Consider the following 22,057-nt stretch of genomic DNA (forward strand, 5'->3'; position numbering starts at 1 on the left):
GGGGGTAGGAGGTGGAGACTTAGCTTGGGTGGTTCAGGGAGTTAGAAATGAGATCCTCGCATCAAAACAGGACTCCTGAAGGCAGTTGGAGAGAAGTGTCAAAGGTTTAATGAAATCTGCTCAAATGAGACATGAGTGAGAATAATGAGTACAAATAGCCATGGCAGCTGAGATCACGAGGGAATGAAAGTGAGTTAATGTTTATTTTTTTATTTTTTAGTTTATTCATTGATTTTTGAGAGAGAGAAGGAGTGAGTGGGAGAGGGGCAGAGAATATATAGTGTTTTCATTCAGTAATTTCCAGACTTACAGGGAAACCAGATTATTCTGGTCTCTTTCCCCCCCCCCCCCCTATCTTTGGACAGAGAGGTCTCTCTGTCGTGTTCATTTGCCAGGTGATCTCAAGTGACCTGGCAGAATAAAGCCTATCAGCAGTGTATTTATGTATTTAGGTATTTATTTGTTTACTTATTTGACTTTTATAGTACCTATTAGTTACATGCCATATAAAGCTAATAAGCATTTACTTATAAGTAAAATAAATAAATAGTATAATATTTATTATAGTTGTATTATAATAAGAAATAAATAAATGCTTATTAAAACTCTTGACAGGTCTTGGCATATGGGTTTTGTGGAGTTTCTTGCTTCTCTACCCTCTTATCTTCCCTATGTGAATGTTCAGCTGGTGGAGAGAAGCCATTTTGGACCAGTTTCCATTCTTTCAGTGCTCCCTGCCCTCTTGTGCTTTGGTGCCTTTAAATATGCTGCTCCTTCTGCCTGGAACAGTGTCCACACCTTTCTACCTGAATCCCTGGTCTTGAGCATTCATCCTCTGATCTTGGCTTGAGCATCACTTCCTCAGAGCAGCATTCGTTGGTGCCCCTCTATCTCACTTAGGCTCCCCTGTTTTAGCTTAGGTCCTGTGGTACCAAAGTACTGATCGTGTTCGTGTCCATCTGTGCCCATGTGTCTTCTTCACTAGACTGTTAAGTTCCATGGAACCGGTGTGTCCCCACTTCTGGTGTTTATGTTGCCTGGTACGTAATGGACACAAAAGAAACTGGAGTCACAAATAAATGTTATTTTTACATGTATTCTTGGGTTTTGTTATGGAGACCTTCAAAACTCAGTTTCTAGTTACCACGAGCCATAGCAGATGTTTTCTGAGTTGTAAGACAAAACTAGAGATAGGTGTGACCCAAGTCTTGTTAAGAAGGATGGGCTGCTGGGGCACCTGGGTGGTTTAGCTGGTTAAATGTCCGACTCTTGATTTTGGTTCAGGTCACGATTTCACAGTTCGTAGGTTCAAGCACTGCATTGCACTCTGTGCTGACAGCTCAGAGCCTGGAGCTTGCTTTGGAGTCTGTGTCTTCCCCTCTCTCTCTGCCCCTCCCCTGCTTGGTCTCTTATCTTTTTCTCTCTCTCTCTCAAAAATAAAAAAATAAACATTAAAAAAAATTAAAGGAAAAAAAAGAAGAAGGATAGGCTGCCATTTAATTCTTAGTTCATTGCATGTGAGAAGTTCATTGATGAGAGAACTGGAGCTGAGCTCCCTGATCACTTGAGCCGAGATAACAGTACTGTTGGGAATCCATTATTAGTTGCTGCGATGGAAAAAAACAATTATGTCTAACTGGTGTTCGGTCTTTATTTGGATACAAAATATGTTGGTGTCATGTGAGTATCTAAAGAACTGGTTGTTCTATTCATCATGGAATTATTTAGGAATTTAAAAGTCAGGGTGTCAGCCTTGATTGGGAGCTTGTTAAAAATGCAGTTTCAGACTCCACCCTAGACTTACTGACTCAGAATATGCATTTTAACATGATTCTCAGGTGACTGGTAGGTCCTTTAAAGTTCAAGAGGCACTATTTTAGTATATATATATTTTTAAAAATTTTTTAATGTTTGAGAGAGAGAGAGACAGAGTGTGAGCAGGGAAGGGGCAGAGAGAGAGGGAGACACAGAATCCAAAGCAGGCTCCAGGCTCTGAGCTGTCAGCACAGAGCCCCATATGGGGCTTGAACTCATGAACTGCAGGATCATGACTTGAGCTGAAGTCGGAAGCTTAACCGACTGAGCCACCTAGGTGCCCCTTAAATTTATTTTTTAATGTTTATTTTTGAGAGAGAGAGACCGACTGCGAGTGGGGGAGGGGCAGAGAGAGAGGGAGACACAGAATCTGAGCAGGCTCCAGGCTCTGAGCTGTCTGCTTGAACCCATGAACCATGAGATCATGACCTGAACCGAAGTCAGACACTTAACCACCCAGGTGCCCTACGGTTTTAGCATACGAATAACATCACAGATGATCGAGAGGCTCTAAGCAGAACCATTTGTGTGTGTGTGCGCGTGTGTGTGTGTGTTTTAATTTTAGAGAGAAAGAGCAGTTAAGAGGGGCAGAGGGAGAGAGAGTCTTTTTTAAAAGTTTATTTATTTTGAGAGAGAAGCAGGGTGCGCAGAGAGAGGAGAGAGAGAATCCCAAGCAGGTTCTGCACTATCAGTGCACAGCCCAATGTGGGGCTTGAACTCACAAACCGTGAAATCATGACTTGAGCCCAAGTTAAGAGTTGGATGCTTAACCGACTAAGCCACCCAGGTGCCCTGAGAGAGAGAGAGAGAGAGGAAGTCTTAAGCAGGTTCCATGCTCAGCATGAAGCCTGATTCGAGGCTCAATCCCATGACCCTGGGATCATAATCTGAGCTGAAATCAAGAGTCGGCCAGGCCCTCAACCGACTGACTGAGCCACCCAGGCACCCTTAAGCAGAATCACTTGTAAATATTCATGTATCAATTCTTTCATCCACAAAACAAATAACCTTTAAGCATGTAATTTTTATTAGGCATTAATAGTTTTGGCAATAATAACAAGAATAATGTAATAGGCACTTTACATAATGCATTGTTTCTAATTCTCACAACAACCTTGAAAGGTAGGTGTTATCTGTTCCATTTGACAGTGAAGTCGCTGGAGTTTGGGTAGCATGTCCATGATATCTCAGCAAGTGGGGGACTGAGCCCGGTCCCATCTGAGAAGTCTTAATTTTTCTACCTCTTTGTCCTAAAAACAGAGGATGTAAGATCTTATTTTTCGAAATCCTTCATAATCTTATAGCTCATTTTTGGTGTGCATAAAAAAAGTGAAACACGATCTGGTTACTGATGTACTTAACTTCATACAGCTTCTCATGGGAAAAGGATGTGGAGAGGAGAAAAGCAGAAATTCCTAAATAAAAATGTTATGCTTCTCTGTGCACAGCAGATGTAATAAATGCAATAATATACCCAATGTGCCTTACAGTCTTAAGTGGAGGACTAAAATTAATTTCAAACCACTGAGTCTGAAAATGACCTGGAGAGCTGCATTTCTTGATGTTTTGCATCAAATCTTCTGTTTGACCTCAGAAGCCCACTAATGACTTCAGGTAAAAACCAGGGAAGGGATGTGTCTGCATGGCTGTGAAGGGGCTACTGATTTCTCTGAATCTCAATACACAACATTAACTAGGTGAATAGACAGGGAATACCACCTGTGGTGTGGGGCAAGAGAGCCATTTTTATTCTTGCTCACATATCAACTTGCTTGTCGTCAGCTGAATACTGCTTGAGGTCTTGCTCTGTGTCTCTACCTTGTTTTCTGTCTGGAGAGAGATTCCAGCTGCCAGGCAGTTGACGCCACGAAGTGCCTTTGATTTCTTCTCCATAGTATTGGGACATGCATGTTTGCTGGGCCCGTAAACATAGTTTTTAGTGTCATAGTCATATTTTCCAATGCAAGAAAGCCCCTGTATGATTTTAGCACCAAGAAGCAAAGAAACTTGTTTCCTTTTCTGCAAAAAAAAAAAAAAAAAAAAAAAAAGTACTATTTCAAAATAGTGACCAATTCAGGCAAAGCAAGGAAGATGTTTGAGGTGGTAAATCTACTTCAGGCTTTCCCAAAGCTGGGGAATTGGAATACCCACCTGTAGCTTTGTTTAGGATTGCTATAGGCTCCACGAGCTCACTTTCTGTTTGTGCAAGAAAAGTTGCCTTTTGAAGGAATGTGGTACACACGCTCTTAATATAACATGAAAGGAAAGGTTCTTCGTGCCAAGAAATCACTCACATGGCATGGAATCCTTTTAAACAAATCTGGCGGCAAGCTTTTTTCTGGAAGCTTGACGGGAGAATGAAATAATTTAAAATTTTGTTCACAGAAGTCACCCTCGACCTCTCATATGGAGCTCTCAAAGCTGGTATCCAAACACAAACTCGGCCCTTGCAGCTCTTCTGTGCAGCCCAAATGGGGTGCAAAACCTGCTGTCACTAATTGGGATGGCTTTCAGGTGGTGGTGATGATTTTTAGATTTATGGCAAGTTCTAGATATGACTAGAGACACAGCACATTTGGAAGAATGAGGTGTAAGGGCGCCTGGGCTGGGAGGAAGCAGCCAATGCCTCCTAGGGTGATTATGTTCAAGTTCAGAACTGCAAATTCAGCAATGAGAGAAACGGGCTTTTTTTGGAGGTTTCTGTTTTCTCTACAGCCAAGGACTGAACTTTTCTTTATTACGTTTGGCTCAGTACCTTTTTCTTTCTTTTTTTTTTTTTAACATTTATTTTTGAGAGACAGAGTGAAACAGAGCATGAGTGGGGGAGGGGCAGAGAGAGAGGAGAGACAGAATCTGAAGCAGGCTCCAGGCTCTGACCTGTCAGTACAGAGCCCGATGCGGGTCTTGAACTCAATGACCAAGAGATCATGACCTGAGCCAAAGTTGGCTGCCCAACCAACTGAGCCACCCAGGCGCCCCTTGGAACTTTCTCTTAACCAGTCATGTTTTCCTTAGGACAAGTCATGTTTTGTCCTTAAGACATCTTTTTTTTCTCTAAAATTTTTTAATGTTTATATTTGAGACAGAGCATGAGTGAGAGAGGGGCAGACAGAGAGGGGTAATTGAAGCAGGGTCCAGGCTCCGAGCTGTCAGCACAGAGCCCGACACGAACCTCCAACTCACGAACCTGTGAGATCATGACCTGAGCCTAAGTCGGATGTCCAACTAACTGAGTCACCCAGGCACCCCATTCCTTAGGACCTCTTGATGCTGCTGGAAGCAGAGGAACTTTCCACCTTTGGTCCCTGAGCCTCAGTTAAACTCCACTCATCTCCATGTTTGCAAATTTTTCCCATCCCGTTAACATTCTTCTTTAAAATGGAAACACACTGTTTCCATCTCAGCCCTGCTTGCTTGACCTTCCCTATCACTGATGATTTGTAGAAACAGAAAAGGCACTGCCGCCTTTGCATTCTTTTCCCAATTTGAGGCTTTTCTCCATTTGGAGAGACGGCTGCCTGTTGTTAGTGAGGCCCCTCTGACCTAAACCTTTGGAAAGAATTCAACCAAGGCAAGGACTCAGCCAAGAAATTAAACTGGATCAAACTTCTGAAGATTGGACAAAGCACAACGTTGGAGCGCATATCTTCCCGAAAAAGGGCCCAAATCCCCCCTGCAAGTTACTTCCCTTAGCAGCACCGGCGTGATAGGAAATATAAAGATGTTATTACCTTTTTCTTTAAAAAAATTTTTTTTTTCAACATTTATTTTATTTTGGGACAGAGAGAGGCAGAGCATGAACGGTCGAGGGGCAGAGAGAGAGGGAGACACAGAATCGGAAACAGGCTCCAGGCTCTGAGCCATCAGCCCAGAGCCCGACGCGGGGCTCGAACTCACGGACCGCGAGATCGTGACCTGGCTGAAGTCGGACGCTTAACCGACTGCGCCACCCAGGCGCCCCTACTTTTCTTTTTAATAAGTAATCTCTTAGGGTGAAAAAAAGTAGTTATTTTATTCACAATGGACGTGGTAGCCATCATAAATCCCTGTTCTCTTGTTCTTTTGTCTTTTTTCTGACTCAATAGAATATGACTGTTTGAAGTTTGTTTGCTTTTGCCATCATCAAGGGCAGAATTCAACCCTCTTCCCAAATACGTGAGGATTGTTTTTAGATTTATGATGAAACCTAGACCTGCCTATGGTAAAGAATGGATATTTATTTCAATATGAAAGGCAGTCTCTTGAGAGCTTTGTGTGGGAACCATGCTATTTAAATATTTTTATGTTGGAAAGTCTGTCTTTTTCAAATCATTCTTGGCTTCCAGCCCTGGAGAGTGAAGCCTCATCCAGAGGGACAGGAGAAGAATCCTGAGTTAGAAATCAAGAGATGTCCATGCCTTAGCTCAGTGTCTACTATGAATTTTCTCTGTCATCTTGAGCAAGTCATTTGTCTCCCTCTCTGCCTTGGTGGACAGGTGAGTGGAGTGATGTGGTTGAACCGAGGCAGTGAATTTGAACTTTTTTAATTTTATGTTTTTCATAGCAGTGTCCTCTTTGCAAATGTAATCTTACATAAACTCTAGTACATAATGTAGATAAAAGCTATATTTTACTAGATAATTGATGAATCCTAAATTACCACCTTTATTAAAAAATTAGGGAATGAGGGGGCACCTGGGTCTGTGAGTTCGAGCCCCGCATCGGACTCTGTGCTGACAGCTCGGGGCCCGGAGCCTGCTTCAGATTCTGTGTCTCCCTCTCGCTCTGCTCCTCCTCCAGTCATGCTCTCTCTCTCTCTCTCTCTCTCTCTCAAAAATAAATAAACATAAAAAAAATTAAAAACAAATAGCATCTAGCTACCACAGCTGATTATAACTAAATTACATTTGAAGATGTTTAATTAGTGGAAGGTTTTTGTTTTTTTTTTAAGCACAGAAGTTATTTATATTTTAATTTGAAATATATGTAGTAGGACCTTATCTTGGAACTCCTAAAAACTTCAGTGTAAAAACATACATTCAGGAACTTGCCACCCTTATCGTTAAAATAACTCTGAGAAGTCCGCCTAAGTTTAAAGACTCTGCCTCAATAAATTTGGTCAATTTTCATGCTTATCCAACTCCTTTCACGACCATTATTCTACACGGATGATGACCACAAGCATGTTTCAGCAACTACTTTTATCTGAGCACCAATTTCTATGTCATCGGAGTAGATATGATACACTTTTGACAAGTTATTTGATGGTATATCATAATCTAATCTAAAAACCTAATTTTTTCTCCAGTCATGTTTTATGTAGTAAGTCTTCTATGTGCTCATTAAAAAAATTTTTTTTTAACATTTATTTATGTTGGAGAGAGAGAGTGTGAGCAGGGGAGGGACAGAGAGAGGGAGACACAGAATCTGAAGCAGCCTCCAGGCCCTGAGCTGTCAGCACAGAGTCTGATATGGGGCTCAAACTCGAACTCACAAGCGGTGAGATCGTGTCCTGAGCTGAGCTGAAGTCAGGTGCTTAACCAACTGGGCCACCCAGGCACCCTGTTTGTTTGTTTGTTTTTTAAGTAATCTCTTCACTCTACATGGTGTCTGAACTCACGATCCCGAGATCAAGAGTCTCACACTCCACCATCTGAGCCTGCCAGGTGCCCCCTCCCCCCATTTTAAAAGTATTCCTTGTTTCATTTGTGTGACTTTGTGTAAAAACAAGCAAAACACAGACACCCAAAACTCCATATTTTCATTGGTCTGAATCATAAAACCTAAACTTTCAAGGAGTTTGCCAGATGTGTACTTTGAATGTCCAATTTGGGGTTAGATCAGTGATGATAACCAGCATGGGATGGGCTCTCATAGGTATTTGGAAATTTGGGGGGACGTTTTTGGTTGTCTTGATACCTAAGGGCATCCTTTCTGGAGCCAAGGATGATGCTAACTGACCTTCACTTGTCTCCCTCCCTTAAATGCCAGCAGAAAGGAAGGGAGATTATGTTTTTGTAAACATCTGCTTGTTGAACATAACCCGGACTTTAAAAAGCTCTTTCTGGTAGAATTTGTCTTTTCCTCACTTGTGACTTTGGATGGGCCTGTTAAGGAGCTTTTATTGTCTGATTTAAGTTTTGTTCATAGGAAATTTTTGTTGATGACACTAAGTAGTTCAGTTAGGCAGGAGTATCTGAGTTGCTTGTTTTTGGAACTTCTGTGTTTTGTTTCAAAATCACGTAATGTAGCAGAACCAGAGATTGGAAGATTTCACTGCCTGAACTATAAGAAGCTGAGCAATTTTAGTCACACTAAAATGAATGAGACTGGGTGACCACTGTCATTGTACTTTTTTGCCTTCAAAAACTTTCATGTGAAACGTATATAGGCACTTGTTTTCTTTCCTCCCCCCCCCCCGCCCCAATTCTTATTTAAATTCTAGTTAACATATAATGTAATATTGGTTTCAGGAGTAGAATTTATTGATTCATCACTTGCATATAACACCCAGTGCTCAACACAAGTGCCTTCCTTAATGCCCATCACCCATTTAGCCCATCCCCCCCTTCCCTCCAGCAACCCTCAGTTCGTTCTCTATAGAAATCAGAGTTTCTTATTGTTTCCATCTCTCTTTTTTTCCCCCTTCCCCTATGTTCATCTGTATTGTTTCTTAAATTCCACATATGAATGAAATCATATGGTATTTGTGTTTTCTGCCTGACTTATTTCATTTAACATAATACATCCTAGCTCCATCCACGTCATTACAAATGGCAACATGTCATTCTTTTTGATGGCCAAGTAATATTTCATTGCATATATATATACCACATCTTCTATAACTATTTATCAGTCGTTGGACACTCGGGCTCTTTCCATAGTTTGGCTATTGTTGATAATGCTCTTACAAACGTTGGGGTGTATGTGTCCCTTCAAATTAGTATTTTTGTACCCTTTGGGTAAATACCTAGTAGTGCAATTGCTAGGTCATGGGGTAGTTCTTGTATTCCCACCAACAGTGCAAGAGGGTTCCCTTTCTCTGCATCTTCAACATCTGTTGTTTCCTGAATTCTTAATTTTAGCCATTCTGACAGGTATGAGATGATATTTCATCTTGGTTTTGATTTTTATTTCCCTGATGATGTGTGATGTTGAGCCTCTTTTCATGTGTCTGTTAGCCATTTTCTTTGGAAAAATGTCTATTCATGTCTTTTGCCCATTTCTTAAGATATTATTTGTTTTTTGGGTACTGAGTTTGGTAGGTTCTTTATAGATTTTTGGATACTAACCCTTTATCTGATATGCCATTTGAAAATATCTTCTCCGATTCTGTAGGCTGCCTTTTAGTTTTGTTGACTGTTTCTTTTGCTGTGCAGAATTTTTTTTTTTATCTTCATGAGGTCCCAGTGGTTCTTGCTATTTGCTTTTGAGATGTGTCTGGTCAGAAGTTACTCCAGCCCAGGTCAGAGAGGTTGCTGCCTGCTTTCTCCTCTAAGAGTTTGACGGTTTCCTATCTCACATTCAGGTCTTTAATCCATTTTGAGTTTATTTTTATGTATGGTTTAAGAAAATGGTCCAGTTTCATTCTTCATGTTGCTGTTGAGTTTTCCCAACACCATTTGTTGAAGGGACTGTCTTTTTTCCATTGGATATTTTTTCCTGCTTTGTCAAGGGTTAGTTGACCATATAATCATGGGCACTTGTGTTCATTTCATGTATTGTTGTACCATGCTGTGGTTGACATTAGTAGAACATCACTTAGTACCAAATTGGCCCTTTTCATGATGAGGTACAATTATATTTATTTAATATATTTTCTCATTAAGCTTAATTTTTCAACCAATGACTCATTTCTACCTTTGAAGGTAATTACTTCATCTCACTAGAAATTTTTCAAAAAAATTTAAAGAAAACATATCCAAAACTCACCATAAATCCTCAGCTTAAATAATTATCATGACATATGTTACTTGTTTGCTGCACAGCTTTCTGTGGCTTTCTGACAAGAGCAAGCCCTGGGCAGAAGCATCTGAGCCTCGTCAGGCATTTGACAAATTTGATTAATGTGTGCTAGGGTTAGTCTACTTCCCTGTATCATTTTACAGGAGAAGCCATGTGCAAGTCTGGATTAAAAAAAACAAAAACAAAAACACAGCAACACTGGTGCAGAATTACTACCTATTTAGTGTATTTTATATTTATCCCAAAGATGACTAAAAAAAGAGAAAAGAAAGTTATAGTTCAGGGTCCCATCATAAAAATGAAGAAACCTGTGGAACGCCTGGGTGACTCAGTCAGTTGAGCGTCTGACTATTGATTTTGGCTCAGGTCATGATCTTATAGTCTTGAGATCAAGCCCTGAGTTGGGCTCTGCACCGGGTGTGGAGCCTGCTTAGGATTCCCCCTCTCCCTCTGCCCCTCAATTTCTCTCTCTCTCAAAAAAAACCTTAAAAAAATATAATAAAATGAAGAAATTGGAATAAAAGTAAATATGATGGTGGTCTCCAGTGTTTTAAAATAAACTTCTTTTTAAGGAGGTGCCACACTTGTGGGGCTTGAACTTCCGACCCTGAGATCAAGATCTGAGCTGAGATCAAGAGCTGGATGCCTAACTGATTGAGCCACCCAGGCACCCTTCAAAGTTGGTGTTTTTAAAAAATTTTTTAAAGTTTATTTAATTATTCTGAAAGAGAAAGAAAGTGCAAGTGGGGAACGGGCAGAGAGAGAGAGAGAGAGAGAATCCTAAACAGCCTCAGCACTATCAGCACGAAGCCAGATGCAGGGCTCAAACTCATGAACCATGAGTTCATGACTTGAGTGTAAATTGGATGCATAACTGACTGGGGTGCCACCCAGGCACCCCAAAATTGGTGCTTTTTTTTTAATGTTTATTTGTTTTTGAGAGAGAGAGAAAGTGTGTATGTGTGTGTGTGTGTGTGTGTGTGTGTGTGTGTGAGTGGGGGAAGGACAGAAGAGAGAGGGAGACACAGAATCCGCAGCAGGCTCCAGGCTCTGAGCTGTCAGTGCACGGCCCAATGCAGGGCCTGAACTCACGAACCGTGAGATCATGACCTGAGCTGAAGTCGGACACTTAACCGACTGAGCCACCCAGGCGCCCTGAAAGTTGGTGTTTTTTTTTTTTTTTAATTTTTTTTAATGTTTATTTATTTTTGAGACAGAGAGAGACAGAGCATGAATGGGGGAGGGGCAGAGAGAGAGGGAGACACAGAATTGGAAGCAGGCTCCAGGCTCTGAGCCATCAGCCCAGAGCCTGACGCAGGGCTCGAACTCACGAACCGTGAGATCGTGACCTGAGCTGAAGTCGGACGCTCAACCGACTGAGCCACCCAGGCGCCCCGAAAGTTGGTGTTTTTAATGACACTTTAAAAATAGTTATAATGTATACTGGCTGATTTCTACCTGCCTGGACTCTCAGTCTGCCTAACAGTATTGCTTGGTCTGGTCCGAGCTAGCTCCATCCTTTTCTTTTTCCTCAATCCAATCTCACCATTTCTATGTCAGCTTCAGTTTAAACAATTCTGGTGCAGACATGGGCCCTTCTCAAGATTTTCTCTTTTTCCCTCACCCAGCTCCCAATTCTAAACCCCCAGGGGCTGACACAGTCACTGTTTGAGATAGTGGAGGAGGGGACACTTTATTTCTTGGTCTTTCCTTGGCTTGTTTCAGTGGGGAGTGAATGGCAAGTTAGCCTGTGTTTATTGAATTCACAGCAAACAACTTGGCACACAGGATGGCTCTCGAATTTAGCTGCGTTCTCTTTTACTTACGTCAGGAAGTCCATGCCTTAGCTTTGTAATGTGTTCCTTTTCCCTGCAGATGGCCTCTAGGCAGGTGTACATCCATGTCTACCCACATGGGGCCCGTGGAAACTTCTGGATCTCCTTCATCCCCTTAGGAGCTGCAGGGAAACCCAGGGGCTTGTTTTCAGCAACTCTGTGGTATGGATAACGCCTTGTTGCCTTCTCTGCTGTCTTACCCCCTTAGAGCCCAGAGAGATCTGTAGGCTGTGACTTTCAAAATACTTCAATTTGGAGCTGAACACATGTTCTCTTTACCTTGGGATTTCCTAGTTTACAGGTTTTCCATATAGTCTTCTCTGGTGACTGGCTCCTGTTTCCTTCTCCGAAGCTCTCCTTTTATGCTGTTTCCTTCTCCAAAGGAAACATTATGCTGTTTCCTTCTCCAAAGCTCTGCTTTTTCTTTCTCCCTTTGAAAGCTTTTAAAAATCTAGTTGTGGTGAGGGGTGGAGGAACAGAAGAAAATCTCTCGGTTTAGATCTACTTGTAATATTTTGTTGTCTTTCTCTGGGTAGAGGTGGGGGAGGCAATTTCCTGTTGACCTTAGAGATGAAGAATGTGGTGTCTTTCTCTCTCTCCTTGTTTTATAGCAAAAGATTATGCTGTGGGGGGGGGATCAGGTGAGCAGGTAGGAAAGAGCACACCGTTAAGACTTTGAAATGTCATCATGCCACAAAAATTAAACAAACACAATGAGCACCTTAAAAATCGACCATTTCTTCTTCCTTGAAATTTATTTGAAAACAGCTTGTCTACAAGATGTAGAAAGTTCCTTCAAAGAGGGAATTCTTCAGTTTTCTGATGCTGAGTGATGACGACAATTATACTTTGATTTCTCAAGGATTAACACAAGCACGGCAGAGTCATCCCCTTAAACACTGGTGATGGTGAGGAGATTTTCTTTGTAGAGAAAATGCGAACTGGTGGCCTCAAGGAAGAAAGGAAGGAGAAGAGAAATCATTGAAAGGTGAGAATAGAGGTAGCAGGATCCCTGTTAAAAGGAAGAAAAAATTCCCTACCCACAGAACACTTCTGACAACACATGTGTGGGGTTTTTTCCCACACCAGCCCTTTCAAAACCAAATGGGTGTCCTATGCTTCAACTGATGCTATCCAGAATTAGCAGAGACCCCAGAGGTCAAGGGATCCCAAGACCGCCCCCAGTAGCAAGCCCCAAGTTGTCACCTGTACTTTTGACCAACAGGCTATAAATCAGGGGCTCCTCCAACCCCCTCCTCTGGTTCAGTAATTTGCTATCACGGCTCACATGACTCAGGGAAACACTTATGTTTACTGGTTTATTATGAAGGATATCATAAAGCATACAGATAAACAGCCAGGTGAAGGCATACATAGGGAAAAGTCCGGAAGGGTCCTGAGCATGAGGGCTTCTTTCCCCTTGGAGTTGGGGGTGTGCCAGCTTCCTGTCACGTGGATGTGTTCATTAACCCAGAAGTTGTCTGAACCCTGTAGTTTTGGGATTTAAAAACATTTTTTATTTTATTTTTGAGAGAGAGAGAGAGAGAGAGAGAGAGAGAGGGAGAGAGAGAGAGAGACTGAGCAGGGGAGGGGCAGAGAGAGAGAGAGGGAGACACAGAATTTGAAGAAGGCTCCAGGCTCTGAGCTGTCAGCACAGAGCCCAACGTGGGGCTTGAACTCACGGACCGAGAGATCATGACCTGAGCCAAATTTGGATGCTTAACCAACTGAGCCACCGAGGTGCCCCCATCTAGCCCTTTTCTTAAGTAGGCAACAAGGAAAAACCACTCTGGCTAGTAATTCAGGTAAAAAGTTTACTACATAGGTGAGTCTCAGTCTCCGACTAAAAGTAACATTGAGGGATTTACAAAAAAGGAAAAAGTTCCTGATGGGGAAGAGATTGTACAGTAAAAACTTCAGTATAAACCTGTGCTGTTTTTGAAGGCCCAGAGCTGGGGTCAGAATCACATAGATGTGGATACTGTTTCTCCATCCTCAGAAGTGAAGAAATGTCTCTTATGATACAATTAAGGGAAACAAGTTAAAGTTGCAAATAAGAGAGAAATACTCTTGAGGAAAAGCTAGAGGAACTTCTTTGTCTTTCTACCTTCATTCAGATCTACTAGCCCACCTCCATTTGTACCCATGCTCTCTACCTTTTCTCACTTTTTAATGCCCCTGCCTCTGTCACAACCAACTCCTTTGCCTATATTCCAGATTCCTGTCCCTCTCATCTTCTCCTGGACTCTCCTGCATCATGATGTCCCTGTCCTTCCAGGACTGGTTCTGTCACCACATAAATGCCTAAGTGTCTCCCATTGGTTGACCCCATGGGTCTCTCCTTTGTTTCCTCATTTCTCAATTTATTGTTTCTAACCTTCTTGAAAGTGTTGTTTATAATCATTGTATACTCATTCGCTCCTCCTATTCTTTCTTAACTATCTCCAGGCAATCATCTAAAATAATAATAATATTCAGTTGTTTACTTTTTTGTTATTGGTGTCATCCTTCTAGAATTTAAATGTATTGAAAATAAGGTCTTTTTTTTTTTTTTTTTTGCCTTGATCAATGTTGGATCCTGAGTTTCTAGAATGATGTTTAGCACATGGTTGGCATTCACTATTTAGTGAGTAGTAATAGAACATCAGATAGTTCTTCAAAGCCAAACTTTGAGTTCCAGAACCTAATGTTTACTGGGCCAATGCATTCCTTCACTGGTAATATTACCTTTTCTCACAATGACTATTTAAAAATTTTATTTTTATTTTTATCTTTTTAAAGTTTATTTATTTTCGAGAGAGGGAGAGAGAGAGAGAGAGAGCGATCAAGGAGGGGCAGAGAGAGAGGGAGGCACAGAATCTGAGGCAGGCTCCAGGGTCTGAACTGTCAGCACAGAGCCCAATATGGGGCTTGAACTTGAGCACCACATTTCCATTCATACAACTTGGTCTGAGTTATTTTTCAAATACCTTTGCAACATGCCTAGGTAGGCTCATAATTTTGCTGTCTAAACAATACTTTTTCTTTAAAAAACAAGCCCTATGGATAGTTACTCCCACCAAGTTGGATCAATTTAATGTACTAATTTCCAGTGGACCACAGGGGAGAATAAAAGACACAATGTAATTTTCTTTTATTACATTTTCTGCATATCTGGTGAAACTTCACTAAGTTAAGATGCTAACAATCCTCTGCTTTTTTACTTGGTTTATTTAAACTTCTTTCAAATTAGAAGTGAAAAGGAAAAAGTAATGAATTGAGTGAATGGCCAGAAAACCTCATTGTGCAATACTTCAACCTGTTCCTCTTTGTAGCACTTAAAAAATTATTTTTTATTTTTTATTTTTACTTATTTATTTTTTTAAAAGTAGGCTCTATGCCCAACTCAGACCTGAACTCACAACCCTGAGACCAAGAGTCGCAGGCTCCACTAACTAAACCGGCCAGGTGCCCCTGGAGATTTTATTTTTAAGTGATCCCTACTCCCAGCGTGGGGCTTGAATTTACAATCCTGAGATTAAGGGTCGCATGCTTTACTGACTGAGCCAGCCAGGAGACCATATTGGCACCTTTTTGTAAAGAGCTAGTACCTCTTAGCTTTGTAAAAATTTATTTGCCCGTGAACTGAACTCCTTTATACCCTGCATGACCAATGTTTATAAAAACAGTTAAGAGTTAACTTCATTCATTGTTTCCATGTACTGTCTTTCCCCTCTTCAGCTGATTCTAGTTTAACTTCCAGCCCACCACTGCACTGAATCTCTTCTACCAGTGAACTCCATGTTCTAAATACAAAAATTTATCAATCTTTATTTGTAGACTCTTTATCAGTATTTAACACTATGGACTCCTTTCTTCTTCAAATGGCCCCTTCTATTGCTTTTATGACCCTCCCCTCTTCTAGGTTTCTTCCTATCTCATCAATTTTAGCCTTGTGGGCTTGTCTTTCTTTATCCTTTAAATTGGCAATTTTTAGGGTTCTATCTGGAGCTGTCTTCCTGGCCCACTTAACATGTTTCCCCTCAATAATCTCCATTTTCTTGGTTTCAAGTATTTTGTATGTCGACAATTCCATCCCTTTTTATCCTGAGCTTCAGACCTATATATCTGCCTAATCTGTTAACATTTCCATTCAGTTATCTAGTCTGAATCTAAATCCATTGTCTTACCCACTAGACCTTCATTTTCCTGAGTTCCCATCTTCATGAAAAGTACTTTGTTCAGCCAAAGCCGAGCTTGACAAAGCCAAGTTTTTATTCCAGAATCTTGAAGAATATCAAGATTCACTCACACCCATGCTGTGTCTTAACAACACACATTTTCTCTAAGCAAGTGAGGAAGAATAGAGGAGAGGCTTAACCAGTGTCTACTGATTTACAATTATAGTCTCAAGCTAAGTATTTTTAAGACCCAGATGTTAACCTAACAAGGATAATAGGAGGTCAGCAGGACTATTTAGTGTAAATTGAATTAATGTACTCTTTATGGCCAGAGTTCTATTGTGTATTGATGGTTTGGACATTTGTTAATCTACCTTTCAATGATTTCAAAAGATGTGGCCTAAAGAGTTGTTGTGGTGATTTCTGGGGAGATTTTGAATCTAAGCCCGGGGTACCTATGTAATAGTCAGGTCCACTAAAATTTCAGTGAAATACTGTACAAGAAAGAAGAGTCTTCTATGCTAGAGTAAAATGATGTTAAATGAAACTTTTCCTTTTGTCTTAGGTTTTGGCTGAGGTCCCAGAACTGGGTACTATGGTTATTAAAATCCCACATTAAAGAGATATACTGGACCCATTTACTAATTTTCATTGGAGAGAGAAAGAAGTTTACTCAAAGGATTTTGTAGTAGAGTTTTGTGAAATTTTATCTCTCTGGCCCTTATAGAAGAGGAGTCTTTATCCACGGGTCCCTTAAGCCACGTGATGGGAGGATTTGGAACCAGTGTCACAGGGACTGAACCGAACAAAGTGCAATTACATCATGCTTAGGGGGATCCAGTGATTTCCCTGGGGAAGAGAGACTGGTGCTTGGGATTGGGAAGTTGTGTTGGATGAGTAAGTTTTAAATTGGATATATAATAGAGTTTTAAAAAATAAAATTTTATTTTAGAGTAGTTTTAGAAAAATAATCGTGAAGGCGTTCAGAGTTCCCACATATCCCACACTCAATTTCCCCTTATGAACATCTTATATATTAGTATGATAGAGTAGTCACAAACAATGAACCAGTTTTTTTAGTTTTTCCCTGAACTTTTCAGAAAGATACATGGGAAAAAATAAAAGATAGCCAAAGTGTATATAATAGAACAAAAAAGATATATAAGAAATATAGTGAAGATATAACATGAGTATTCTCCTTCTCTTTTCCATCCCACTATTATACACAGTTTGTCCTGCAGCTAGGAATTTATACATAGCACAAAAATTAGAGAATACTTCTCTAACGTAGTTGAAAGAATTGTGGGTGAGAACATGTGTGTTAAATGTATGTTAAGCCATTGTGTCATAGGTCACCCATTAATTAGAGTGTTAACTATTCAAAGAAGATTCATAAAAAATTAAAAGTGGTGTGCTTATCTAAATATGAGATTCCTTTTCCTTTTAGAGGCACAGATAAAACTTCTGTGCAATGAAAGTAAAAGAAACAGAAATGGCAAATATGTGTGGTAAATGATCAATTAAAGCCTGATATCAAAAATATTTATAAAGAAAAATATTTTCAAGGAAATTATTAAGTTTGCAATGGAAAAGTGGACAATGGCTATGGTGATAGAGAAATTGCATACAATGATATACAAATATTCATTTAACATTTATAAATTGTTGAAAGGAAAGCAAGCTAAGAATAATATAAACAAAAGTTTAAAAATCCATTGATAAGATTTGGGAGAAATTGGCAAATCACGATTTCTTGGAGGCACTATTAATTGGTTCAACCTTCTTCTAAAAAACTTGTTTTTTAAATGTTTATTTATTTTTGAGGGAGAGGGAGACAGAGTGTGAGCAGGGGAGGGGCAGAGAGAGAAGGAGACATAGAATCTGAAGCAGGCTCCAGGCTCTGAGCTGTCAGCACAGAGCCTGATGCGGGGCTTGAACTCACCAACAGCGAGTTCATGACCTTAGCCAAAGTCAGGTTCTTAACCGACTGAGCCACCCAGGTGCCCCTAAAAGATTTTATTTTTAAGTAATCTCTACATCCAACAGGGGGCTCAAAATTTACAACCCTGAGATCAAGAGTTGCATGCTATACAAACTGAGTCAGCCAGGTGCCCCTGTATACATTTTATATACATAGAACAAAAGAGTTGTATGTATGTAGCAAAAGAATTTTAAGTAAAAAAATTAAAAGATAATTTTTTATCAATAAAGATTATGTAAAAACAATACATTTTGAAAAAGTCATAGAAATGTAATCAGTAGGGCTTACATAAACTGGTTATCAGTACAATTTTTTAAAAGAAATTTTAATAACAAAACTGTCATTAAACATTTATTACTTTGATATTAATTAATATTTTTAAAAAGATAAATTGACGGATATATTTTCTTCCTGAGAAGAACAAATAGGTATTATGGCATCAATAGATATGATAGTATCATATTAAGTATCTGTCCAAATAGTGAACAAAACCTAAAATGCTTTTATTTCTTTTCCCTTTTGTTTAATTCTTTTCCCTTTTGTTTAATCTATGCATATTTCAGAGAAAATTTCATCCAAATCTCAGATTCATCTTTTAATTCGTAAGAATGCTGATTTGGAAAATTCGGTGTTCTGTGTTCAAGAATCTTATTTATTAGATATTCAGTGTTCTCTTGTTTTGGTGACAGAAATCACAATTAAAATTTCTATGGTTCTGTTTGGGAAACCATGCCCCCTTTCCTACCGATAAAAAGTGCCATGACACATTGTAAAGGCATAATGTGCTAGTTACAAGCTTATTGAATTTTTATGAAGAGAAAAGGGTCAGAGCAAGTTATATAAGTAGGTCTCATGTGAAAAGAGATTCTATAATCTGGAAAGCAATACAAATAGAAGTTATAAAACACAACTCATTAAGGCCTATGAACAATGAAGGGGTAGGTTTATCAAGACCATTTAAAGAGGTGAATTGAGTCTTAATTTTGGCTTAATTAGCAATTAATACCAGATATTTACTTCTTTTGCAAGGCAAGGAGCCAAGGCAAACCATGCAGTTTGTTCAAAGCTCATAGTTTTTTTTCCTGTGGTGCAAATAATGGTAATATAATTACCAGAATACAGCTCTATCATCCATTTATTTATTTATTTTTTATGTTTATTTATTTTTGAGAGAGAGAGAGAGAGCGAGCAGGGAAGGGGCAGAGAGTGAGGCAGACACAGAATCCAAAGCAGGCTCCAGGCTCCAAGTTGTCAGCATAGAGCCCAACACGGGGCTCAAACTCATGGACCGCAAGATCATGACCTGAGCTGAAGTCAGACGCTTAACAGACTCAGCCACTCAGGCCCCCTCTATCATCCATATTTATATTTTTCCCTAAATTTTGATACTTTGGCAGGCAGCACTGAGTAAGTACATTGAATATTTGTGTGATATGACACATGATGACGTTTAAACTGAAAATGTTGAATTTCATTAAGTTTATTTAAAAACTAGCAATGGTACGACGGTGAAAAGGACACTTTCCTCCCTCTTCTGTCTCATTTGTTCACATAAATAAAATCAGACTGTCATCAAATGTTTTCCCTGCTAAGATTTTAATACATACTCATTTTAAAAGACAACAGTTCAGTTTAAAAGACTACAAATCCTCTGGTTTATGTTTCCAAAGAATAAGATAGTTGTCGCAGAAATGAAGAATAGCAGATGATGGCATGTTTGTAAATCTGCTTGAGAATGAATCAACAAAAGTTTTTGAGAAAAAGTGCCTCTTTCAGGGTCCTTCAAAGGATAAAGGAATGATTTTCTAGACACCTCCATTTTGGGTAGCTTTATTTATTCATTTATTTATTACTTTTATTTTTATTTTTTTATTAAAAAAATTTTTTTTTAACGTTTCATTTATTTTTGAGACAGGGAGAGACAGAGCATGAACAGGGGCGGGTCAGAGAGAGGGAGACACAGAATCTGAAACAGGCTCCAGACTCTGAGCTGTCAGCACAGAGCCCGACGTGGGGCTCGAACTCACGAACCGTGAGATCATGACCTGAGCCGAAGTCGGTTGCTTAACTGATTGAGCCACCCAGGCGCCCCACTTTTATTTTTTTTTAATATAATTTATTGTCAAATTGGCTTACAACACCCAGTGCTCATCCCAACAAGAGCCCTCCTCAATGCCCATTTTCACCCATTTTCCCCTCTCCCCCATCCCCATCCCCATCCATCCTCAGTTTGTTCTCTGTATTTCAGAGTCTCTTATGGTTTGTCTCCCTCCCTCTCTGTTTTTCCCCCCTTCCATTTCCCCCATGGTCTTCTGTTAAGTTTCTCAAGATCCACATAGGAGTGAAAACATATGATATTTGTCTTTCTCTGATTGACTTATTTCACTCAGCAAAGATTGCCATGCACAGTATAGCTGTTTTAAGGCTTCGCTTTCCATAGCATTCTCCTCACCTTGAAAAGAACATATGGTCTCCAGACCTCCTTGCCACCTGAAAAATGACTGTGAACAACAGCCAGATCTTTCCTGTTCTTTATAGAATTTTTTTTAAATGAACGTTTCTTTCTCCTCCATCAGCCTTTTCTCGTGTGAAGTTTTATATGAAGAGAGACATTCTCTAAATCATTCGTTCAAATAAATTTATCAAAAATTGCCTCAGACATACCACATAGTCATAGACATGTCGGTTCAGAAACTCTATATTAACATCTAAGAAATTGCTGCCTCTGCTCTTTTTTGAAAGAATAAAATAGGATTTAATATCACGTTCAAGAATGATTCTGAAATGTAACTGATGGGGAGAACATAGGTCTGTTCAGCCATTTTGTTTGAAGGCCTCAATAGATTAGGAAGGCAGGAGAAATGGGTTTTAGAATTGTCTCTTCATGAACTTACTGTGTGGCCTACATTTTCTCTCCTGGAGTGAGGAACACATTAGTCTAAAATAGATGATCTTTACAGTGTTTCCAGTCTTATGACCTGACTTTGTTTTCTATATTATCATCATATACTATGTTCATATTGTCACCTAAGAATTATTTCAGTTATTTATTGCTGCATTACTAACCACCAAAAACTTAGTGGCGTAAAAAAACGAACATTTTATTATCTTTCATGATTCTTTAACTTGGCTAGGATCACCTGGGTGATTCCTCTGGTCTGTGGGATGTTTACTGGGGCTGTTGGCATCTAAAGGCTTGAATGGGCTAGAATATCTAAGATGTCTTGTCAGTTGGTGCTGGCTGTTGGTCTGGAGCTCAGCTGGGTTCACTGACCTTGATTCTCCTCAATTCAGCTTCTCCATGTGGATCAGGATTCTTTTTTTAATTTATATATGTATTTTAAAAATTTTTAAAAATGTTTTATTTATTTTTGAGACAGAGAGAGACAGAGCATGAGTGGGGGAGGGGCAGAGAGAGAGGAAGACACAGAATTCTTAGCAGGCTCCAGGTTATGAGCTGTCAGTACAGAGCCTGATGTGAGACCTGAACCCATGAACTGTGAGATCATGACCTGAGCTGAAGTCGGCCGCTTAACTGACTGAGCCACCCAGGCGCCCTTGGATCGGGCTTCTTACAGCATATTCTAACACAGTTTCAAGTGGCAGAAAGTGTGAGTAGCCAGTTCTTTCAAAGTTTGGGCTTGTAAGTCCCCAAACATCATCTATGTTGCATCGTATAGGTGAAAATATGCACAGGATTAGCCCAGGTCCAAAGAAAGGGGAACTTACCCCTACCTCTTAGTGAGCTGTGGCATATGTACAACAGGAAGGGAGGGAATTGATGGTGGCCAGATTTGGAAGCTTTAGTGCCTCTAAAAGAAGAGGCCAGAGAGCTAGCTGGCTTGCCCTCTTCCAGCCATGGGAGATCTAATGAAGTCAGTCCTCTGAAACCCAGAAGAGGGCCCTCAATAGGACTTGATCATGCTGGCATCCTGATCATGGGCCTCCAGCCTCTGGAACTGTGAGAAACAAATTTCTGTTGTTGATAAGCCACCTAGTTTATGGTGTTTTGTTATAGCAGCCTGAGCTAAGCCAAAGTGTGGCCAGGATTCTTTGGTGTAGTTCCTTAGAAGGAAAGCCATGTTAAAAAAAAAAAAAAAGACAAATGGTCTCACACGTATCCAGCACATAATCATGGGAGAGGGATAGGGTAACCACAGGGACAACTCTGTTCCAAAAGGGGGCAGAGAGGACGTGTGTAGCAATTTTGGAATCAAGTTGGCCACAAGCCACCATTTCTGTTGACTCAGAGAACAGGAAGTACTCTTTAATTAGGGTTCTGCTACTGGAAAGTAATTTTCTGTGGCTTCTGGGTCTGCCTT

Source organism: Prionailurus viverrinus, chromosome B4 (assembly GCF_022837055.1).
Source record: "Prionailurus viverrinus isolate Anna chromosome B4, UM_Priviv_1.0, whole genome shotgun sequence".
In the NCBI taxonomy this organism is placed as follows: domain Eukaryota; kingdom Metazoa; phylum Chordata; class Mammalia; order Carnivora; family Felidae; genus Prionailurus; species Prionailurus viverrinus.